At 38.8% G+C, this 20,460-nt stretch overlaps 1 protein-coding gene across 4 annotated transcripts in view; it reads left to right on the top strand.

The window, feature by feature from the left end:
- Positions 1-20,460, top strand: part of TENM4 (teneurin transmembrane protein 4) — a 2,953,639-nt gene that overhangs the window by 1,923,775 nt on the left and 1,009,404 nt on the right. For all 4 annotated transcript variants that reach the window (XM_040489711.1, XM_040489706.1, XM_040489709.1 and 1 more), the window contains exon 8: positions 10,358-10,420. The gene's annotated coding sequence lies outside the window, so the exon portion shown is untranslated. The remainder of the gene's footprint in view (positions 1-10,357; positions 10,421-20,460) is intronic.

Raw genomic sequence — 20,460 nt, 5'->3', positions numbered from 1 at the left:
CTTCCAGATGCAATTATCAGGAAGAAATACTTTTATTTCAATGTCTCTAAATATTAACAGAAGTATAGTTTTACCATTGAGGAAAGCTAGGGTTGAGGTGCTGAAAAGGAGAGGAGGAGGAAAGGACTCAAGCATATTCCTCATTCTTATTTGTGACTTGGATATGAACATTGGTTTCAGGTTGAAACTTGGCAGCACAGAAGTATTTTAGCAAAAGTAATTTGAAGCAATAAAAAAGGCAGTTTGCCATTTTTATATAAGTAATAGAAGTTCAAAAAAGGCAAGTAAGAAAAAAAATCAAAGCATTATTAGTTTGGGGATTTTTATTGTGCTCTCATAACTAAAGGAATAAAAAGTTCCATTTTTCAAGGGCAAAATCTATAAGACAGTTCTGAGTGTGGATGGCCACAAAAACCAACAGAAAAGATACAAGATGAATAAGTCTGATTTCCGTGTCCGGCATATGGAGTTAATAGTTCATAATTAAGGCAAAGCATGTTCACGTATGTTTTAAAAGAAGCATGTGTTGAGCATTCATATTGCACTAGGCCCTAGAGGAGAAGAGAAAAAAAATAAAGAGAGAAAAGCAAAACATTATTTTCACTTTCAAAGGATTCTAAAGGCCACACACACAAATACTACAAGGCAGAGAAGTAAAAACGGGCCTTAGTAAGCATGGTGACGGACATGGAAAGGGCAGCGACTTTGGAGTCAGAGAGACTTAGAGTTTCCACCTCCCGTCCCGTGTCATGTGGACAAATTATGTTATGTCTCCAAGCATCAGGTTCTTCATCTACAAAATGGGGACTTGGGCCTTGCAGAGTTATAAGAAATGAATACTATACAATACATGTAAAGTACCTTTGCCTTTGCCTGGCTGGTTGCCAAAATCAAGAAACTGTTATTTCTCAGCCTCTGCTTCCCCAAGATGAGGGTACGGAATTAGCCACAAAAATGCTCAGGGAGCACTCTTCTTGCAGTGAAGGATCAGAAGCAAACCGAAATAAAGTCAGCTGCCAAGGAGGCATCACTGAAGGCCGGACACAGTCACACAGTATGCTACTCTAAAAATAGGAGCTGGGGTTGAATTTGGGCCTGTTTGTCTTTTCCCTGTGTCAAAAGGCCCCTCTAAATAACTCAACAAGACCCTGGTATTCAAAACACTACCCTAAAGTGCCACATATAATGGGGGAAATGAAATATTTATACTCTTTTTAGGATTTAATATTGTTTCTATAAAACAATACAAAGGCCAATACTTTTGCTCTTTCTATCAAATTGTGTTTTGTTTACTAAAAGGATTCATCAAAAGAAGGTTTTTTAGAGGATTAAGTAGGAAGTGACTGATGAGAGGCCCTAAAGAAATATCTGGAGCTTACCCAAAAAGAGTACTGTATAAATTTGAGAATGAGAGTTTACCCAGGAAAGGAGAGTAAACAGAGCTGGGAAGGCTCTTTGAAGCTCAGAGACAGGCGTCTGGATGGCACCGTCCACCAGCAATCAGTAGAAGTGGATGATGACATTTGTGGGTTTTCTGCTGAAATGGCCACACATAATGAATGACAGGGTAATAAAAAAAAAAGGGTGGGGGCTAAATGTGATTTTCCATAAGGCTCACCATTCAGAGAGCCCTATGGGAATACCTGTAACAGCAGCAATGGTGAGGTGCTATGTAGGTACTTTACATTATTTACTGTGTATATGGCAGGCATGTGAATAGTATCCTGGGAAGTAGGCATTTTAGTGCCTATTCCACAGATAGGAAAACTCTAGAGAGGAAATAGAAAAGCCAGGAGTCAACAGCCAACTGGACAGTCCTAGAATGTGAATCCCTGCTCTCCCACTTTCTTTCTGGGTAAACTTGCCGAGCCTCAGCTTTCTCATTTTACAAAAAGGAAATATAGACAATCACACTGAATTACTGATGTATACCTCAGAGATGGTCAATGTAGTGTCTAAGCACTACATTCAGTATAATCCTTGGTATGGAATAGTGGTAGGTGCTCTACAAGGCATATAGTAGGTGTAAATTAAAGTGATGGGTGGATAGATGGATTTGTGGATGGATGCATGGATGGACGGACGGACGGATGGATGGATGGATGGATAGACAGACAGAAACACATAATAAACAAGCTAAAAGACAAAATATGTCTGCTGAACATCAAATTTATGGCCTTCTGTTCTTCATTTTAGCTTGAAAAGAGCCCCAAAAGTGGTATGAAATATATATGATTAGTCCCATTTGAAATGTGAATAAACCTGAAGCCTAATCTCAAATTAATTTGCCCCAGGCTCATTCACATAATTAGGTTAGTTGACACATATTCATTGATCACCTATCCTGTGCCACGTACTGGGGATATGGTAATAAAATAGATAAAACCCCTCCTCACATACAACTTACATTCTATTGAGAGGAAGGGGGAATAGAAAATGAGGAAAACAAATAATGTAGGTATATATTCGTACCTTGAGGAGCTGGGACAAGGACAGGAATCCATATCCCTGGGGCTGCAAGATCACATAGACTAGACTCGGATCAGAGATCATGCATGTCTACCACCCACAGACTCCCAAGTCAAGTCACAGGATCAAATTCCCACAGCTGCAGCAGCCACTTTCTGAATTCAGTTCTGTGTCTCTTAAAATTGCACATTTAACCGCGGCATGCATGTGGCAGAGGTGGAGCCGAAGTGCAGAGGTTCCCCACCCTGTTATAGCTTTATCCCTGAGAGTCCTCACAAGAGCTGACCTCAGGGCTTTCAAACCAATGGAAAAATTGGGGTCACTCTTTGCTCTATTGTGTTGCATTAGTTGTGCTGTGGTTTCATAGCTTCATGGAAGCAAAGCAGATGGGGTCCCTGACCTTGGGTGTTGACAAGCTAAAAAAATAAAAATAAATAAAACATCCCCCAGGCTACATGGGGTATCGGGATAATATCACACCATAGCTAAAGGCCAGACCCTGCCCAACATTCATAAGTGATGACAATAGTTTAGCACCAACATAATGATTATGACTCTTACGTTAAGCACTTGGGCTATACCGAGTCCTATAATGAAGGATCCAAACCACAGAGAAAATATGACCTCAACCATCTATAAAACAAAGATAGACTTAAAATGCTTACTTGCTAATTATCTCTTAATCTGTCCATTTCTCTCTACCCTCACGGCCATCCCTGTAGATCACCCTGCTGTCATCTCTCACTGGAACTGCATGAAGCAACCCTTGAACTGCTCTCCCAGCTTCTCTCAATTTTTTCTGCTATTCTTTGGAAAAAGTACTCACCCCTAGCATAGTTTACAAAGCCCCTCTTTGCCCAGGCCACAGCCGTGCTGGACTCCTTGTCACTCCCCCAAATATGCCATATTCCCCCTAATAGCCAACTATGCATATGTTGTGCCATCTCTTTGGGATTTCCTTTCTTCAGTTGGCCAACTACTACTCATCCATTCTCTCATCTGAAATGTTAACCTCGCAACATTTAATACTAATTTTAATTCTCCCTAAGTTCCAAGACTAGGTTGGTGATTCCTCCCATGTAGTACTCTCCTGTAACTTGGTCTTCCCATTTGGTAAGAATGGAATAAGTAAATAAATGCCTGTAATTGAATTATACTGTCTCCTCCCAACACACACACACACACACACACACACACACACACACACACACACACGTATATATAATGGAATATTACATAGCAATGAAAAAGAATGAAATCTTGCCATTTGTAACAACGTGGATGGAACTGGAGGGTATTATGCTAAGTGAAATAAGTCAGAGAAGGACAGATAAAATATGTGGAATTTGAGAAACTTAACAGAAGACCATGTGAGAAGGGAAGGGCAAAAAATAGTTACAAACAGAGAGGGAGGCAAACCATAAAGGACTCTTAAATACAGAGAATAAACTGAGGGTTTATGTGCAGGGGGGAGGGGAAAATGGGTGATGGGCATTGAGGAGGGCACTTGTTGGGATGAGCACTGGGTGTTGTATGTAAGTGACAAATCACAGGAATCTACTCCCAAAGCCAAGAGCACACTGTATACACTGTATGTTAGCTAACTTGACAATAAATTATTTTTAAAAACAGGACAAAACAAAAACCCAAAGCTTATAATCCTTCTAGACCTTTAGAAAAGTAGTCAATCATAACATTGCGTGCTAGGGGAGGGCTTGTTTGTTTATTTATATGTCTACCCATTTAAGGACACGTGACATTGGAATAAGAATCCATTGGTCCCAGTTTCTGTGAAATAGTTGTGCTCTGTTGAAAGCTGTGTTCTCATTTGGAATGTCAATTGTTACTAAGAAAATCAAAGTTTATGTCTGTAAAGTTAATATGAGACAAGTTAATATGTCTCATTATCTGATAGTTTGGCACTGGATCCAGTAAACATTTGGTGCTAAATAAATATTTGTTGGAAAATCTCTCCTTATTTTACACACTATTTCTCACCTTGTCCGTATTTGCTAACCTTTCTTCCAAATGCCTTCTGGTTTGACCAAAAACATAAATGCATCATCAAAAGCCAAAAAGAAAGAGAAACAATATATATTAAGTGACAGGTTTTATGCCAGGCCGTATGGTATCTACACTATCTCATTTGTTTTCTTTGAAATACTTGAAGTTGCATATATATTACCTTATTTTGTCAATGGAAACGTAAAGCCTATATAAGGTTCAGTGACTTTCCTGATGTCACAGAGCTGGAAATTGTGAAGCCAGCCAGAATCTGTCTAATGTACTCTTTAGCTGTATACCATGTGATCTGCACAACTAGCATTCCAGAATTGATTTACATAGCTTTATGAGAATAACCATTCTTCATTTTTAGGTGACCATTTTAATGAGTCAGGGATGATTTTTATGTTTAAATTTGGGTCTTCATGTTAAAACAACCAGTCTCATTACTTCAAATGCAAGAGCAGTATTTAATGCTATATCTTGAACGATTATACCTAAAATTCATCTCTATTTTTATTCTTTAATTTACATCTCCAAGGCTCTTTTTCTTTCTCTCTGATTAAGAAGACTGTGCTAACTCTGAAATTCTGGTGGCCCTGAATTTTTATTATCTCTCATTTTCATGTTTCCTTTTAACTTACATCAAATTTGGGCATATAACTCTTTCTCTTACAACTACTGCCTAGCAATGTTTCCTACAGTAAGTGTAGTTACTATAGGACCATTATACTTGGTCCTCCTCCACCTTCCCACTCCCAACATATTAGTTCAGCCACTTATTTTAAGTTATAGAAATCACCCTGAGGGAGCTTAAGCAAAAAAGTGGGATTTATTACAAGAGAAAAACATCATCTCCTAAAACACAAGGTCAGGAATGCAGGTGAAGCTGACCCTCTCCATCTCTCATCTTTGTCCCTCTCTGTATGGTATTTAATTCTTCTCCCTCTGGAGATTGGCTTTTTTGGTCTCTGGTCCACAAGAAAAAAGTCCCAAGTGTCCATTTCCAGGTCCCAAATGTACACCTTACAATTTAGCCACCAAAAAACAGAACAAAACAAAGCAAAACAAAACAAAACAAAACAGAAACAAAAGCAGAAAGTAATTCTCTTGATCCAACTTCCAAACTTCTTGGGAAAGAATTCTGAGTAACAAGATGGTAGCACTGCTCCAAGCAACTGTGGCCAGGAAGGTAATGTCTTTCTTCAGAATCGCTGTCAGAGGTCTATTCTGGAAGGAGGTGGGGGGCTTAAATAGAGATAACTGACGGGTAAACTGACGAGTAAACTGACGAGATTCTGAAATAGTTCTGCTACTTTCCCCTCATTATCTATTTTCTCGGCTGTCTTTCTGGCATTGAGGATGGTAAATCCAGAATCAGAGATTTAAAGATCATAGTAAATGTTTTGGCAGCACCTACAAAGGAGACTTTGCATGGTGAAAACCATGAGGGCAGGGACCACGTCTCTCTGTTTACATCTGTGTCCTTAATGACCCCCAATGGTGCCTGGCAGTCAATGGAATGGGAGATCTCCTGTTAAAGGATGCATAAAACTCAAGGGAAAGTGTTGTTCATTATACCCCCTTACTGGTACAAGAAGGAGAGTGAGAAATGAAGAAAACAGATGAGGAAAAGTATTTCCAAAGTTAACATATCAGAGACCGCGCTGGAGGATATTCTCTGCCTGATTGGCACGTAAAAATGATCTGCCTCCAAGCGAGCACTGGATAAGCATTGTCAGTATCTAGGATTTGAGAAATGGCACTAGTGCTTGGAGGTCTTTTTAAAGCTTCTGAGGCAAATCCTGTACAGAATCCAAGAAGCTATGTGTATATATGCACGTTTATAATGAAAGAGCCTTTCTTATACAGGAAAGCTTGAAAAAGATGAGCAATTCCATGAGCTCTAAATAATTAAACATCATTCTCTGTATAGAAACCTTCATATTCTAAAAATCATACCCTTCTGATTATTTCCTATAGAAATCCAGATTATTGAAAATGAAATGTTTTCCAAGTATATCCTCTAGGGTGGATTTTGTTGTTTTGTATAATTTCTTGATTTTTTTTTTTTTTAAATCGCCGTGTCTCATTGTAAGGTATACTTTTTACTCACCCGGAATTCATGTGCCTTGTTAAGTGGACATAGATGGTTGTTTTAGGAGGGGCTGGGAATAGAAGAGGGAAGTGATGAAAACATCTTTTAATTTGAACTTTGGTGCATGAGTTCCTCTGGTAAGTTGCTGTTTGTTCTCAGTCAAATGCATTTGTTTAAAAATGGGAGATTGGGTTTGGTGATCTTTAAAATTTCCTTATATGTGGAGAAACGGGAACCCTCTTGCACTGTTGGTGGGAATGCAAACTGGTGCAGCCACTCTGGAAAACAGTGTGGAGGTTCCTCAAAAAATTAAAAATAGACCTACTGTATGACCCAGCAGTAGCATTGCTAGGAATTTACCCAAGGGATACAGGTATGCTGTTTCAAAGGTGCACATGCACCCCCATGTTTATAACAACATTATCAACAATATCCAAAGTCTGGAAAGAGCCGAAATGTCCATCAACTGATGAATGGGTAAATAAATTGTGGTTTATATACACAATGGAGTACTACATGGCAATGAGAAAGAATGAAATATGGCCCTTTGTAGCAACGTGGATGGAACTGGAGAGTGTTATGCTAAGTGAAATAAGCCATACAGAGAAAGACAGATACTACATGTTTTCACTCCTATGTGGATCCTGAGAAACTTAACAGAAACCCATGGGGGAGAGGAAGGAAAAAAAAAGAGGTTAGAGTGGGAGAGAGCCAAAGCATAAGAGACTCTTGAAAACTGAGAACAAACTAGGGGTTGATGGGGGGTGGTAGGGAGGGGAGGGTAGGTGATAGGTATTGAAGAGGGCATCTTTCGGGATGAGCACTGGGTGTTGTATGGAAACCAATTTGACAATAAATTTCATATATTAAAAAAATAAAATAAAATAAAATTTCCTTATATTACCTTACATATCTTCAATCAGAAAGTATTTATTGACAAGGAATAATTTCTGGGAAGCAAATCTTTGAGACAGTACTAAGTATGAGGAAGACATGGGGGAAAAGCAATCTTAAGGTGGCACCGTTTATAATAGAACAAATATAGAAAAATCCTAAATATCTAATATAAAAAAATGATCATATAAATTCATGGTCTTTCCTACAGATAATATGGTAAAGTGATTCAGATCAAAGTGGGAAGGTCATGGTGCCACCCTGACTTGGGGCAAAACCACACTTGAAACAGGAACCAACTGGAGTATATTCAGAGAAGGCCCAAAGGCTGGTGAGGGAACCAGAAATAGTGTCACGTGAGAAATACTGTGGGAGCTGGGGATGTTTAACTGGCAGAGGAGGAAACTCAGGGATTTGAACGAGAGTTGCTGTGGAAAAAAGGGAGTAGAATAGTTTGTAGGGTCACATGGGAAAGAATTAGGACCAATAAATGGAAAGTGCTGGAGGATCAAACCGAACGTAGGAGATCATAGAATTTTGCGTACTTCAAGAGTGAGATATGCTGTCTCTGAAGAACATAAGTGCTCTACAATTGGACATGTGCAGTATGGTTCTGCAGAGATGGGAATGTTGAATCTGAAGTACTCTACCAGGAAGGCCAAAGACCTTTAAAGTCCCTTCTAGCCCTGAGGTTTGGTGGTCTTAAGAACTTTGAGAAAAGCAGATTAAGGCAAAAAGTCCAATGAGAAGACTGTCACTTGATTCTTTTTTCGTAAGGTAATTTTCAATGTCCTATTTAACCTCATTACTTTCTTATTCCAAATCCACTAAAGCCACCAACACAATTCATAAGCTATGTGCTTCCCCTGACACTCCTGTTTGGGCTACCACATTTTCCTTTCACCCTTGTATTGAATTTACAATCTCCCTTTACAGAGAAATTCATGGGAAAGTTTATGTCACCTCCATAATGAACTCATATGAGTAGACAGATCTAGGAGATATAGGTAAAAGTGTTTATTTTTAATATTTTACATTTACAGAAGCAGTGTGCACTTATTAAAGAAAAATGTAAAAAGTCAAGAAAAGTAATAAGTAGGAGAAAAGGTCTATAATTCAAATATACTGTGACCAAAGAAAGTTAACATTGTGGATTTTCCTTCTTGTCATGTTCAATGCCTTTGTAGCATATAGATTCAATTTAACACAAGAGAGATCTTTCTGTATTTGATCTTCCAGCAAATAATTAAATGAGCTTTTTCAAGAGTTAAAAATTCTTCAGTGAAAGGACTGAATAACCATCTGTCAAGAATGTCATAAAGGGAAGTGCCATCTTTAGATAAGAAGATGATCTAAATGAGGCGTTGACAAAATTTTAATATAAATGTCCAGATAGTAAATATTTTAGGCTTTGCAGGTCATACAGTCTCTGTTCCAACCACTCAACTCTGCTGTTGTAGCACCAAAGCAGCCATAGACCGTATGTAAACAAAATGGATATGGCTGTGTGCCAATAAAACTTTATCAAAACAGGCTGTGTGCCAGTAAAATTTTATCAAAACAGGGCTGGAGTTAGCCCATGGGCTGTAGTTTGCCAGCCTCCTAAACTAAACCAAATGGCTTAACTAAACCAAATAGCTTATTGGCCTTTCATAAGTTCAAAGCTCTTATCATAACAAAAAGGAGCTGAAAGCCTCATTCAAAACTAATAAGAGTTTTGGCAGACCTCTGTAGTCACGTGAGTAAAGAGACAAGTTCAAGAAAGTCCACCAAGACAGGTCTCATCAGGCAAACACTAATTTTTGGCAATTAGACACCAGAAACCCAAGCCAGAAGGCTGAATAATAAATGGTCTTGAGAACCGAATAGATTTCAAAAATGAAGACAAGCCATTTGCACCCTATGAAGACAGAATCCAGGCAAGATGAATGGAAAGCAAATATTTACAATAAATTTAACTCAGTGCCTAGTATATAAATGCTTAATAAATAGTAAATTCTTCTATCATAGTCTTATTCATTCAGTCGATATTGTTATTCATCAGACATTTACTGAGCGCTTACTATATGCAAGGAAGTCTACAAGGTACTGACAGTATAGCAATAAATAAGGTATATAACAATACAAAACTGTAAAGACCAGATTCTTTGGTAAAATTTCACAACCCGAGCTATTAATGGTAAGGTAGAATTAGAAGTAAGATGCTGTAAGAACGCGGTGGGCATGCACCTGAATCAGGCATAGTGGTCTTTAGGGGCTTTTCAGAGAAGATGGTTGCTGAATGATTCCTGAGCATGAATGGAGTCAGGTTGTTGAGAGGTCTTATGGGAACTGGGAAGGCATGTCTTATTGGGAACTGGGAAGACAGAGGGGTCCCCATACTCAAAGGCCTCTGGATGAGGGTGAGTGAGTAATTTTCTAGAGATGCGAATGAATTAGTAAGGCCAGGAAGAAGAGAGCAAGTTCAGAAGGCACAGAGCCTGGAATTTGTTCCTGACGAGCCCTGTTAACCTAGTAAGCAGTTTTGCCTTGACCCCCAAAGTGGGAAGCTATTTTAAGCAGCGAAGTAACTTGATGAGATCTACACTTTAGAAAGACCAGCAAGATGCATTTAATGGTACATTAGAGGGTTTTCATTAAAACTTTGCCGGTTCTGGTTGAGGGCTCAATGTGCAGGTCAGAAGGAAGAGCTGTACAAGAGACGTATGGAGTTGTAGCTGAAGAAGTAGAAGCAAGGTGATTCAACTATGCACCCTCCCTTTCCTCCCCACCCCACACCCAAGCCTGCCTTGTAATACATTTCTATCAGAATATGGTCAACTATGTCCCTTGCTCACAAATATCTCTACTTCCACAAGAGTGACGACACTCTTCTCCGCTTTGTCTTTACAGATCTGTCGTTGAGAGCGCTTGGATTTTCCACAGGTCCTTCTCCCCAGATAGCTGGTCATGTTGGTGAGTTATATGGTTCTTTATCTTCCGTTTATCACCTTTGGCCATGAGCGAAATTGTGGGAAAGGCTTGAGTTGAGTAGTACTTTTTTTTTCTTTTTCTTGGGCTATTTTGTATTCATGATTCTCTGACCTCCTGCCATAGCCTTCAGAACTCTACCCATGCTTGTAGCTAGGTACAATATATAGGTACAGTGGGTATCTAGGTATTCTAGACACCTTTAGGCCAGGGTTGCATTGCTGATCAGTTGTGTCTCAACCAAGCGTTCGTGATGCATATATAAAGTTTAAATCCTCTAGAGATTTTTTTGACGCTCCAGGGAATCCTGTTACAAACTGACAAATATATCTGAAAATTCTCTAAGCGCTTTTTTGTTTTCTTCAAAATGTGATCATTTATTCACGTTGGAAGTGTGCCTAATGTTCAATAATGAAACTTTGCTACCACGCCTGCTTTTGTTTGATATTGATGAAATGTTGATGATGAGGTGGTTTGTCCCAGGTTGGAAAAGAATGAAAGGGGAGACAGTAAAATGAGATATTTCAAGACTTCCTGAAAAGATTTCATAAGCGGCATTCCCATGGAAGAATGGAATGTATTTCCAGACATGTTACCCATTCTGTTCTCTTCTTTAGAGCATGTTTTGTAGTTTTTGAATTGATTGGCTGGGATATTGTTCCGGCTTTTTGTTCTGTTTTTTTTTTTTTTTTCTTTCTTTCTTTTTTTTGAGGGAGGTTGATTTGGAGTTTTGTTTATTAGGAGGGATAGTACCTAGAGGTGGGTGATAAGAAGCTTGTCTTTTATTTCTATAAAGAAAAGAGTTTATTCTGGAGACTAAGTTGTTCCTTGCTTTTAGTGCAAAATATTTCTTGATGTGTAAATGCAGATTGAGCATAATAAATGTACTCAGAAGGAACAGTTAACATAACACGTTTTTTTCATGCCCACACATTTTGCCTGTATAACTAGTAATAACTTGAAGAAAACAGAGATAGGTTTGAAAAATATAATTCACTTTATAATAATTGGTTTCTTTTTGTAGTTTTCTCCCCTCTATTACCACCATTGTCAACATTTCACTACCTCTTTATGTAGTCCTGGGGCAATGATTTTGGGATTTTCTGGGGCAGCCACAATTTTTTATCCTTTTCCTCATTGATATATTTGGAGTCTCAGACCTTGTGCTTTGATTTTTGGTTCAGAAAATAAAGTCAGTACATGCCTTCCACCCACCCGTTTCCATATTTCTCCATCCCTTCCCACATTCCCATCACCATGCCTCAGGAATGCCTCGCTGCTTTTACTTTTGGTTCTAGGCCAATTCCATTTCATTTTTCCCTTCAACTACGATGTAATCACTTCTGGATTGTCAGCACATTGTTGAAACCATTGATACACTCAAATCGTTTCGTTTTTTTTAACACCGTAAAAAGCAAAATCAGAATTTCAAGTACATTTGAAAAACATACCACACGTGTCTCAAAATCCCCAAATGCCATCCGAAATCAGTTGCAAGGAACATTTCTGGTGTGTCCATCAGCACACCTGTAGGAAATTATTTATAAATCCACAATACTGTTTAATTTAGTTCGATCGCTGACGCTAACATAGGACAGAGCAACACATGTTTCAGTCCAGTTATTTACGTAACAAGGAAATGGTACATTAATTTCATTTGAAATCAGTTTTTGCCTTTATGGCAAGTTGGAGAGAATAACTTGTCCATAATCTCGACACAAATGGTTCGTAGATATTCTGTAAAACAATAGAAAAATAGGAAGCGGTACTATCACAAGAATGATTATGTCTTTAGATGACGTGTTTTGGCCATTCCCCTCAGGTGTTTGAGTGGGCTGGCAGATTCTAACTTTTCCATGTGAGACGCAAAATTAAAACAGTAATAATAATAATCTAAGGAGCATGGTCGATGAATGCTTTGTTTTACTTTGAGGCTAAGTTTACTCAGGATTAAAGACCAGTCTTTTCTCACCTGACATTTACCTCGAATGTTACATATTCCAGTAGCCACTCAACAATTCACATTGGGCTAATGTTTTAAACTGCTGTATTGATGTGACATGAATGCTGTGAAAATTAAGTTATTGTATTTTGTTCTGCAGTGGTGTTGCTGTCAGATATTATATTTTTCTTAGTTTAGACATCTTTAACCACTGGCATCTCTCCTTAAAATATATACCGGTACCAGGAATACAGATCTTTTACCTCAGAGCTAAACCTGGCTCTTGGTCAGATTTCTCTTGGTTCTGGAAATTAGATGGTCCTAATTACGACTCTTGTGTCTTGAATGATTCCCACCAGAGTAGGCAACCTGGGTTAACAACTTGATGATAGAGCCTCCACAGGCCAGGATGACAGGAGTTGTGGAATTGGCAAATGCATTTCCTTAACTTCAAGACAGATTCAGTTATGAAATGGACCATTGATTCAATTATAGTGTTTGAGGGCAGTTTCTGGTGTAGAGGCAGTGCACTTCTATTTATGTGCAAACTAACTTTAAAGACCTTAATCAACAGCATTAATTTACTCACATACACACCACTTATTTTAAATGTCGTGATCAAAATTCGAGTCTAAATCTTCGTAACCTTTGGGATTCTTTGGAATCTTTCGGCCGTCGGCAGTTACACATTGCATCCTTTTTAACACGTTTGCGAGTGACACCATGATTTCAAGGCAAATGGAAGGAGACTGCTGTTGGATCTGCGTTAGGTTTGTGGTTAGAGTCATAGTTTTTTTGCTTAACTGGACTAATTATCTCACGAGATTTCTTTTAAAAACTCAGACTTAGCTTCTGACAGATAGACCACAGACACCCACGTGGCAGATCTTCTCGAAGCATGACTGGACACCATCTACCTCTGGTAGATGTGACAATTCTATGAATCACTAGAAGATATTTGGTGATTTGCACTGCCTTTAATTGCAGTGCCCGGGATGTGCAGATCGTTGTCGGCCTGTTGTAACTTTTTGCTATCCTGTGACACCATGGTACAACCTTTCTGAGGATATTTTGAGCAGTTAGTATGTATCTAAATTCAAAAAGTATTGCCACCAATGTAAATATCTCATCCAAGATGTCCATTTGAACACATCCGCCTTCTACACACCACCAAGCTCATACACAGACAGGCAGTAATAACTTTGTCACAAATTATTCGTCTTCCTAGCAGCTGGAGAGTTCTTTCTGGCATCCCTTGTAATACACATTCAGATTTCAGCAAGGGTTCCTCCTAGAATTAAGGAAATAAAGCAATTAACATTTCAAAGGGTACACATTTGTAGAAACAAAAGAAGACAGAAGCTGTGAACAATCACTTTAGTACCTATAAAGATCACTACCTACAGTGTTTCCTCTTCTGTTCTTTCTCATCCTCCTCCCTGTTAGTGTTTGTGTGTAATTTTATTACACGCTGTAATACAATAGTTTCGGGTTGGAGTATTTTTCTCTGAGTCGGTACCTAGGGTGACCACACATCCAGCCCAGAATCATCCATGTGTGCCTGACACCCACATATAACTGTTAATAGGACTCTGTCTAGCTCTCAGAAGATCCAGGTTTGAATGACAAATTCTACAAATGGAGAAGGAGCCCCAGTCAAATCATAAAATGCTTCTGGCTGAACAAGTGCCTACACTGTCCTTCTGTCCATCAATCCAGGTGGCTGAGGACGGAGGAAGTGTCATTTTCCTCATGACAGAAAGAGAAAAGGAAACTTGGGCAAACTTATCCAAGGAAACTAAATAAAGCGTTTCGGTGGCCTCAACTTGGGAATGTGACAAGGACTCTTGCAGGCAGCCTGGGTGGCAAGAAATAAGGTGGTGTTTGCTGTGAAGAGGCAGGCCTGGCACCGAGAAGGCAAGATGCCAAGCAGGAGCCCCTGGGTATGTGTCATCCTGCGGGGCCCATGCTTAGTTCTTACCGAGTCAGAGAATCTGTGTTTTATGAATATTGCAGTTGCTCTGGTGCCCCTGTTTCCTTTGTTCTTTTCCTTTGGGGTTTCCTTTAGTCCTTGGCAGTGTTATTTTGAGAGATGTCAATCGCTCCGCTATACAAATAGGCAAAGGCCTTTCTCTACCCCGAGCCTACATTTTCAGAGGCAGAATACCATATTCACGGGAACCTGGCATCATCCCCAGGAGCATCGGGGATCCCAAACCACAAGCGACGCAGAACTCACCAGGACCCAGTTCTGGCCTTCTACATAGCTGAGAACCAAGCCACGCTCTGTGCATATCATTTAATGCATAGAATATTCCCTAACCCTTATTCTATCACCATTGGCCTTTGTCTCTCCCTGCCCTCCCTTCCATGTTTTTTCTCTATTTCTTCTTCCAGTCCCATCCTCCTTTAGGGCCTCTCTCTTCACTAATTGCAATGCATCTGTGGTGGAAACTGATGGTCCCTCTTAATTTTAAAGATAAGCAAACTGAATATTTTAAACGGTCTCTAAATGGAATCAGAGGAACAATGATGTTGATTTTGAACTAAAATATTTTTATTTTATTTTAAATGCATTTGTCACTAGCTCTCCAGGTAAAAATTGCTCTTGGTTCAGTGTGCAGGGCTTTAATGATCTTTTTTTTCCCCTCTCTCTCTCATAATTTGGCTACAGTTTGTAAGCATGAGGCTTGCAAACCCAGCTTGGTGCAGAGGAGGCGGCCGGGGAAGCACATTGGTCGCTAGGCATGTGCTGCATATTGTGGTAAGGGATGTGTTCAGATAAGCAGCAGGGTGTTCTAGAGACCGTGCAGGCATCTCTTGGACAAATATTTACAGGGTGTCTACTGGGTACCAGATGCTGCTGGGCCCTGCAGGTTCAGTGATGAAAAAGATGATGAGATGAATCTCAAGATGGATCTCAAAGATCAATAAATAGCACAGGTGTAAGAAGATGGCCACATCTGGCCTCCACATCTGACTTAGCCGTTGACTTAGCCGTTTACTTGTGGAGCATTTCAGTGTGACTTCACCGCTCTGATCCTCAGCCCTCCTCACCCCCCCCCCCCCAGGGGACATGTGCAGGACCACCCAGAGGGAGTAAAAGGATTCATTTGAATCAATTTTGCATATTCTGATTGGTTGGGATGGAGGCTCGCTATGGGTTTCTTGTTTTTCTACAGGAACCGAGCCATTCCAGCACATTTGTTTACAATGTTTCCTTTCTGGTGCCTATGTGCCTAGCCCCCAGTAAACGTCTTGGGCTTCGGTATTAACTCTCTTATGGGCTTCCCTGGGCAAAAACATTACACACATTTGCTGCATTTTCGTTGCAGGAGGTAGAGTGTGTGTGCTGTGTGTGTACCTTTACAGGAGGGAGAGAGCATGAGGGAAAGGGCATGGGGATTCCTCCAGACCCCACCTGTGTCTTTTCCCTTATAATCCAGCTGTGTATTCTTTGCTACGTTACTGTTAAATCTTAGCCATGGGGACAACTAAAAAAAAATCCTTTCTAGATACTAATGAAGAAATGGAAAATAACAAGCGTTGGTGGAACCCTTGTCCACTATTGGTGGGAATGCAAAAGAGTGTGACCATTGTGCATAATGGTATGACTGTGCCTCAAACGATTAAAAGATAGAATTACATATAGTCCAGCAATTGCACTCCTGGGTACATACTCAAAAAAAATGAAACCAGGTTCTCAAAGGTGTATTTGTACACCCATGCTCATAGCAACATTGTTCCCAGTAGTTAAAATGTGGAAACAATTCAGGTATCCATCAATGCATGGACGGATAAGCCACATGTAATACACACACACACACACACACACACACTCTCTCTCTCTCTCTCTCTCTCTCTCTCTCTCTCTCTCTCTCTCTGTCTCTCTCTCTCTCTCTCTCTCTGTCTGTCTCTTTGATTCCATGTACATGAGGTACTTAGAGTAATCAAATTCATGGAGACAGAAGGTAGTTGTCAGGGGCTGTGGAAAAGAGGAAAGCAGGAGTTCATTGCTTAAAGGGTATTGAGTTTCAGTTTTGCAAGACAGAAAGAGTTCTGTAGATAGATGGTGGTGATGGATACACAACAGTACCTGTGTGCTCATTGCCACTGAAATGGCACTTTAAAAAGACTAATATAATAAATGTTATTTTTTTCACAATAAAAAATAGAAAAAAATCCTTTTCCTATTGGAAAGATTTGATGCCTTTGTTGAAAAATAAAATGACTGTATAAATGGAAGTATTTCCATCTCTCTGTTCTGTTCCATCAATCTGTTTATTGATCTTTATGTCAAGACTACGTATCTTGAATACTGTAGGTTTATAGTAAGTCTTGAAATCAAGTAATGTTAGCCCTCCAATTTTGTTTTTTCCAGATTGTTTTGGATATCCTTGCATTGCCATATACATTTTAGAATCAGTTTGCAAATTTCTACCAAAAAAAAAAAAAAAAGCCTCCTGGGATTTTGGAAGGGCCTTGTTGAAGCTATAGATCAATTTAAGATGAGTTGATTTCTTCAGAAACCGAGCATGGCATAGCCCTCCATATATTCAGATCTGCTTTAATTTCCCTCGGTATTGTTTTGTACTTTTCAGTGTACACATTTTCCACATATTTTGTTAAATTTATTTAAAAATATTTTATGTTGTATAAACACTATTATAAATGATATCTTTTACACATTTGCTGCTAGAATATACAACTATAAGTGATTTTTGCATATTGACATTATGCCTACTATCTCACTAAATACATTAGACAGAATGTATTATATAGTCTAGGTTTTTTTTTTGGATTTTCTAGGTAAGTGATTACATTATCTGCAAGTAGAAACAGTTCTGCTATATTCTAATTTTTTTTTGCTTGTTTCTTGCCAATATTTCTCTTTTAGTTATGATGTTTACCGTAGGATTTCTGTGGGAGTCCTTCATCATGTTATGGAAATTCCCATCATTCCTAGTTTTCTGAGAGTTTTTTAAATCATGAATGGGTTTTGAAATGTATAAATTTCTTTTTTTGCATCTATTAAACTGATCATGTGTTTTTTCCTCATAAATTTTGTGATAATATGGCAAATACCATTAACTGATTTTTAAATGTTAAGACACCTTTGCATGGTGGCGGGAACAAAACCTATTTGGTCATGTTGTTTTATCCATTTTTATACTGTTGATTCAGTTTGTTAATCTTTAGTTAAATAGTTTTGCACCTATGTTCATGAGAGAACTTGTCTAATTTTTTAATGTTTTATCACATTTTGTCAAGTTTTGGTGATGCTGGCTTCATAAGACAAGTTGGAAAGTTTTTCCTTCTCTTTTCTGAAGTAATTCATGTAGATGGTTTAAATTTCTCTTTTAATGTCTGATAGGATATTATTTCTTCCCTTTGATATCTGATAGGATTTTCCAGTAGAGCTTTTTTAGGCCTACAGTTGCATTTTGCTTGTTTGTTTGTTACCAGAATTTAATAGTAAATTCAATTTATTATTAGGTATAGCATTATTCAGGTGTTCTATTTTGTTTTCTTGAGTAAGTTTTGCTAAGTTATATTTTGAAGGAATTTGTCTAACTCTTGAGTTGTTGAATTTGTGGCACAAAGTTATCCATAATATTTTTTTAATACCCTTTCCATGTCTAGAGGATCTGTAGTAATTATCCCACATTTTTGCCCAGTATTAGCAATTTGTGTTCTCTCTCTTTTCCTTGATCAGTCTAGCTAAAGTTTTATTAAATTTCTCAGACATTATAAAGAATTGACTTTGCTAATTTTCTTTATTGCTTACCAGTTTTCTATTTCCTTCATTTCTACACTTATTTTTACTTTTTTTTCTAGTTGCCTTACATTTACTTTGCTATTCTTTCTTTGGCATCTTAAGCTGAAACCAGAGATCACAGATCATTTTTTTTTTTAATTTTTTTTTTTCAACGTTTATTTATTTTTGGGACAGAGAGAGACAGAGCATGAACGGGCAAGGGGCAGAGAGAGAGGGAGACACAGAATCAGAAACAGGCTCCAGGCTCTGAGCCATCAGCCCAGAGCCCGACGCGGGGCTGGAACTCACGGACCGCGAGATCGTGACCTGGCTGAAGTCGGACGCTTAACCGACTGCGCCACCCAGGCGCCCCGATCACAGATCATTTTTAAGCATTCTTCATTTTTTAAGTGGTTTGTTTGTTTATTTATTTATTTATTTATTTATTTATTTATTTATTTATTTATTTATTTAGAGTGTGTGTGTGTGTGTGTGTGTGTGTGTGTGTGTGAATGTGAATGCAAGTGGGAGAAGAGGCAAAGAGAGAAAGAGAAAGAATCCCAAGCAGGCCCCATGCTGTAATCATGGAGCCTGATGCAGGGCTCCATCTCACGAACTGGGAGATCACGAACTGAGCCAAAATCAAGAGTCAGACACTAAACTGACTGAGCCACACAGGTGCCTGTCTTCATTTTTAATACAAGTTTTTAAGTCAACAATTCCCTCTAAATACTGATTTAGTTCCATCCCTAAATCTTTAATATGTTGTATTTTTATTAACACTCAGATCAAAATATTTTCTAATTTCCCTCATTTATTCTTTGACTCGTGTATTATTTAGAAGTCTGTTGATTAATTATCAGGTTTTTGAGATATTTCTAAATATCATTTTGTTATGGATGTCAATTTAGTTCTACTGAGGTCAGAGAACATGCTCTTATATGTTATCAAGCCTTTTCAATTATTTTTTTTAATTTGTTATCTGAAACATGGTCTGTCTTGATGAACACATGCACTTGAAAAGAACGAGTATTTTTTAGTTGTAGAGTTTTGTGTTCTATAAATATCAATTAGGTCAAGATGGTTGATAGTGTTGTTCAGAACATTTATGTTTTTGCTTTCTTTTTTTTTTACTAGTTGCTGAGGAAAGGATGTTAAAGTCTCCAGCTATGACCAGAATTACCTATTTCTCCTTTTAATTATGTCAATTTTAAATGTCTTCTTTATGAGTGTCCCTTTATCATTACGAAGGGTCTTTCTTTTTCCCTGATAAAGCTTTTTGTCTTGAAGTCTATATCAGTCCAGAAATCTCACAGAATTTGAACAGGGAAAGCTTATAGAAAGAATTATTAATTAGTAACAGGATTAACCACTAAGTGGCAAAGAGGCCTCTAAAGAGCATAAGAATAACACGTGTGTGTGTGTGTGTGTGTGTGTGTGTGTATTTAGAACAGCCACTGCTTCTGGGGCTGAGGGTTAGTACCCAAGGAAGAAACATATTTTGAAAAGCGTAAGATTTAGACTTTGTTGGAAAGTGAGTGACTTTGGCACACTGGATGACAGGGAAGTTCACTGGAGTGCCACAGAACAGAGCTGGCATGCCCTAAAGAGCACACTACGGCCCTGATGAACTTCACTAGAAAATTACCTACTGAGGTATTACTGAGGCTCACTGGAAAGCCGCCTTCTGTGGTAACAAATGAACTCTCTGGGAAGACACCTGCTGGAAACTCCACTGGGAGGATGCCTCTAAGAGGCACCTGCAAGAGTCACCAGAACGTTAGCTGGGCTGCTAATGTAAGCTTGCTTACAAGCTCCCCACAAGGGTGCCACTGACCGTTAAGACTGAGTACCGACTGAGTCCTGCACACACCCTGTTGGCCACCACATGCCCCAGGAGAGAAAGGAAGAAGAAAAGCACACCAACCAGGAAGAGAACAGCCCTTTCCTCCTGCAGTGACCCTGCAGCGCCCTCTACTGACAAAACTTACCAGAGGCGGCAGAGGTGAACTAGGTCCAGGGTCCACCTTCAGTACCACAAAGCAGGCCACGGAGGATGGATTGGAAACTGATAAACAATATCCATAACTGGCAGTAGGCAGTTTGTTTGCTATCAAATCAACTAGCTCACCCTTTCTATTTACTCTTTGCATGGTTTATCTTTTTCCATCCATTTACTTGCAACAAATCTGTGTCTTTGTATTTAAAATGCATTTCTTTTAGAGAGCACATATAGTTGGTTCTTGTCTTTTTTTTTTTTTATCCATTCTGCCAGTTTCTGACTTTTAATTGGAGTGTTTACTCAGTGTCACATTTATTATAATT

This window comes from Herpailurus yagouaroundi, unplaced genomic scaffold (assembly GCF_014898765.1).
Source record: "Herpailurus yagouaroundi ecotype Mexico unplaced genomic scaffold, PumYag 180, whole genome shotgun sequence".
Classification (NCBI taxonomy): Eukaryota; Metazoa; Chordata; class Mammalia; order Carnivora; family Felidae; genus Herpailurus; species Herpailurus yagouaroundi.
The sequence above is the reverse complement of the archived record's forward strand: the minus strand, read 5'-3'. Positions and strand labels throughout refer to the sequence as shown.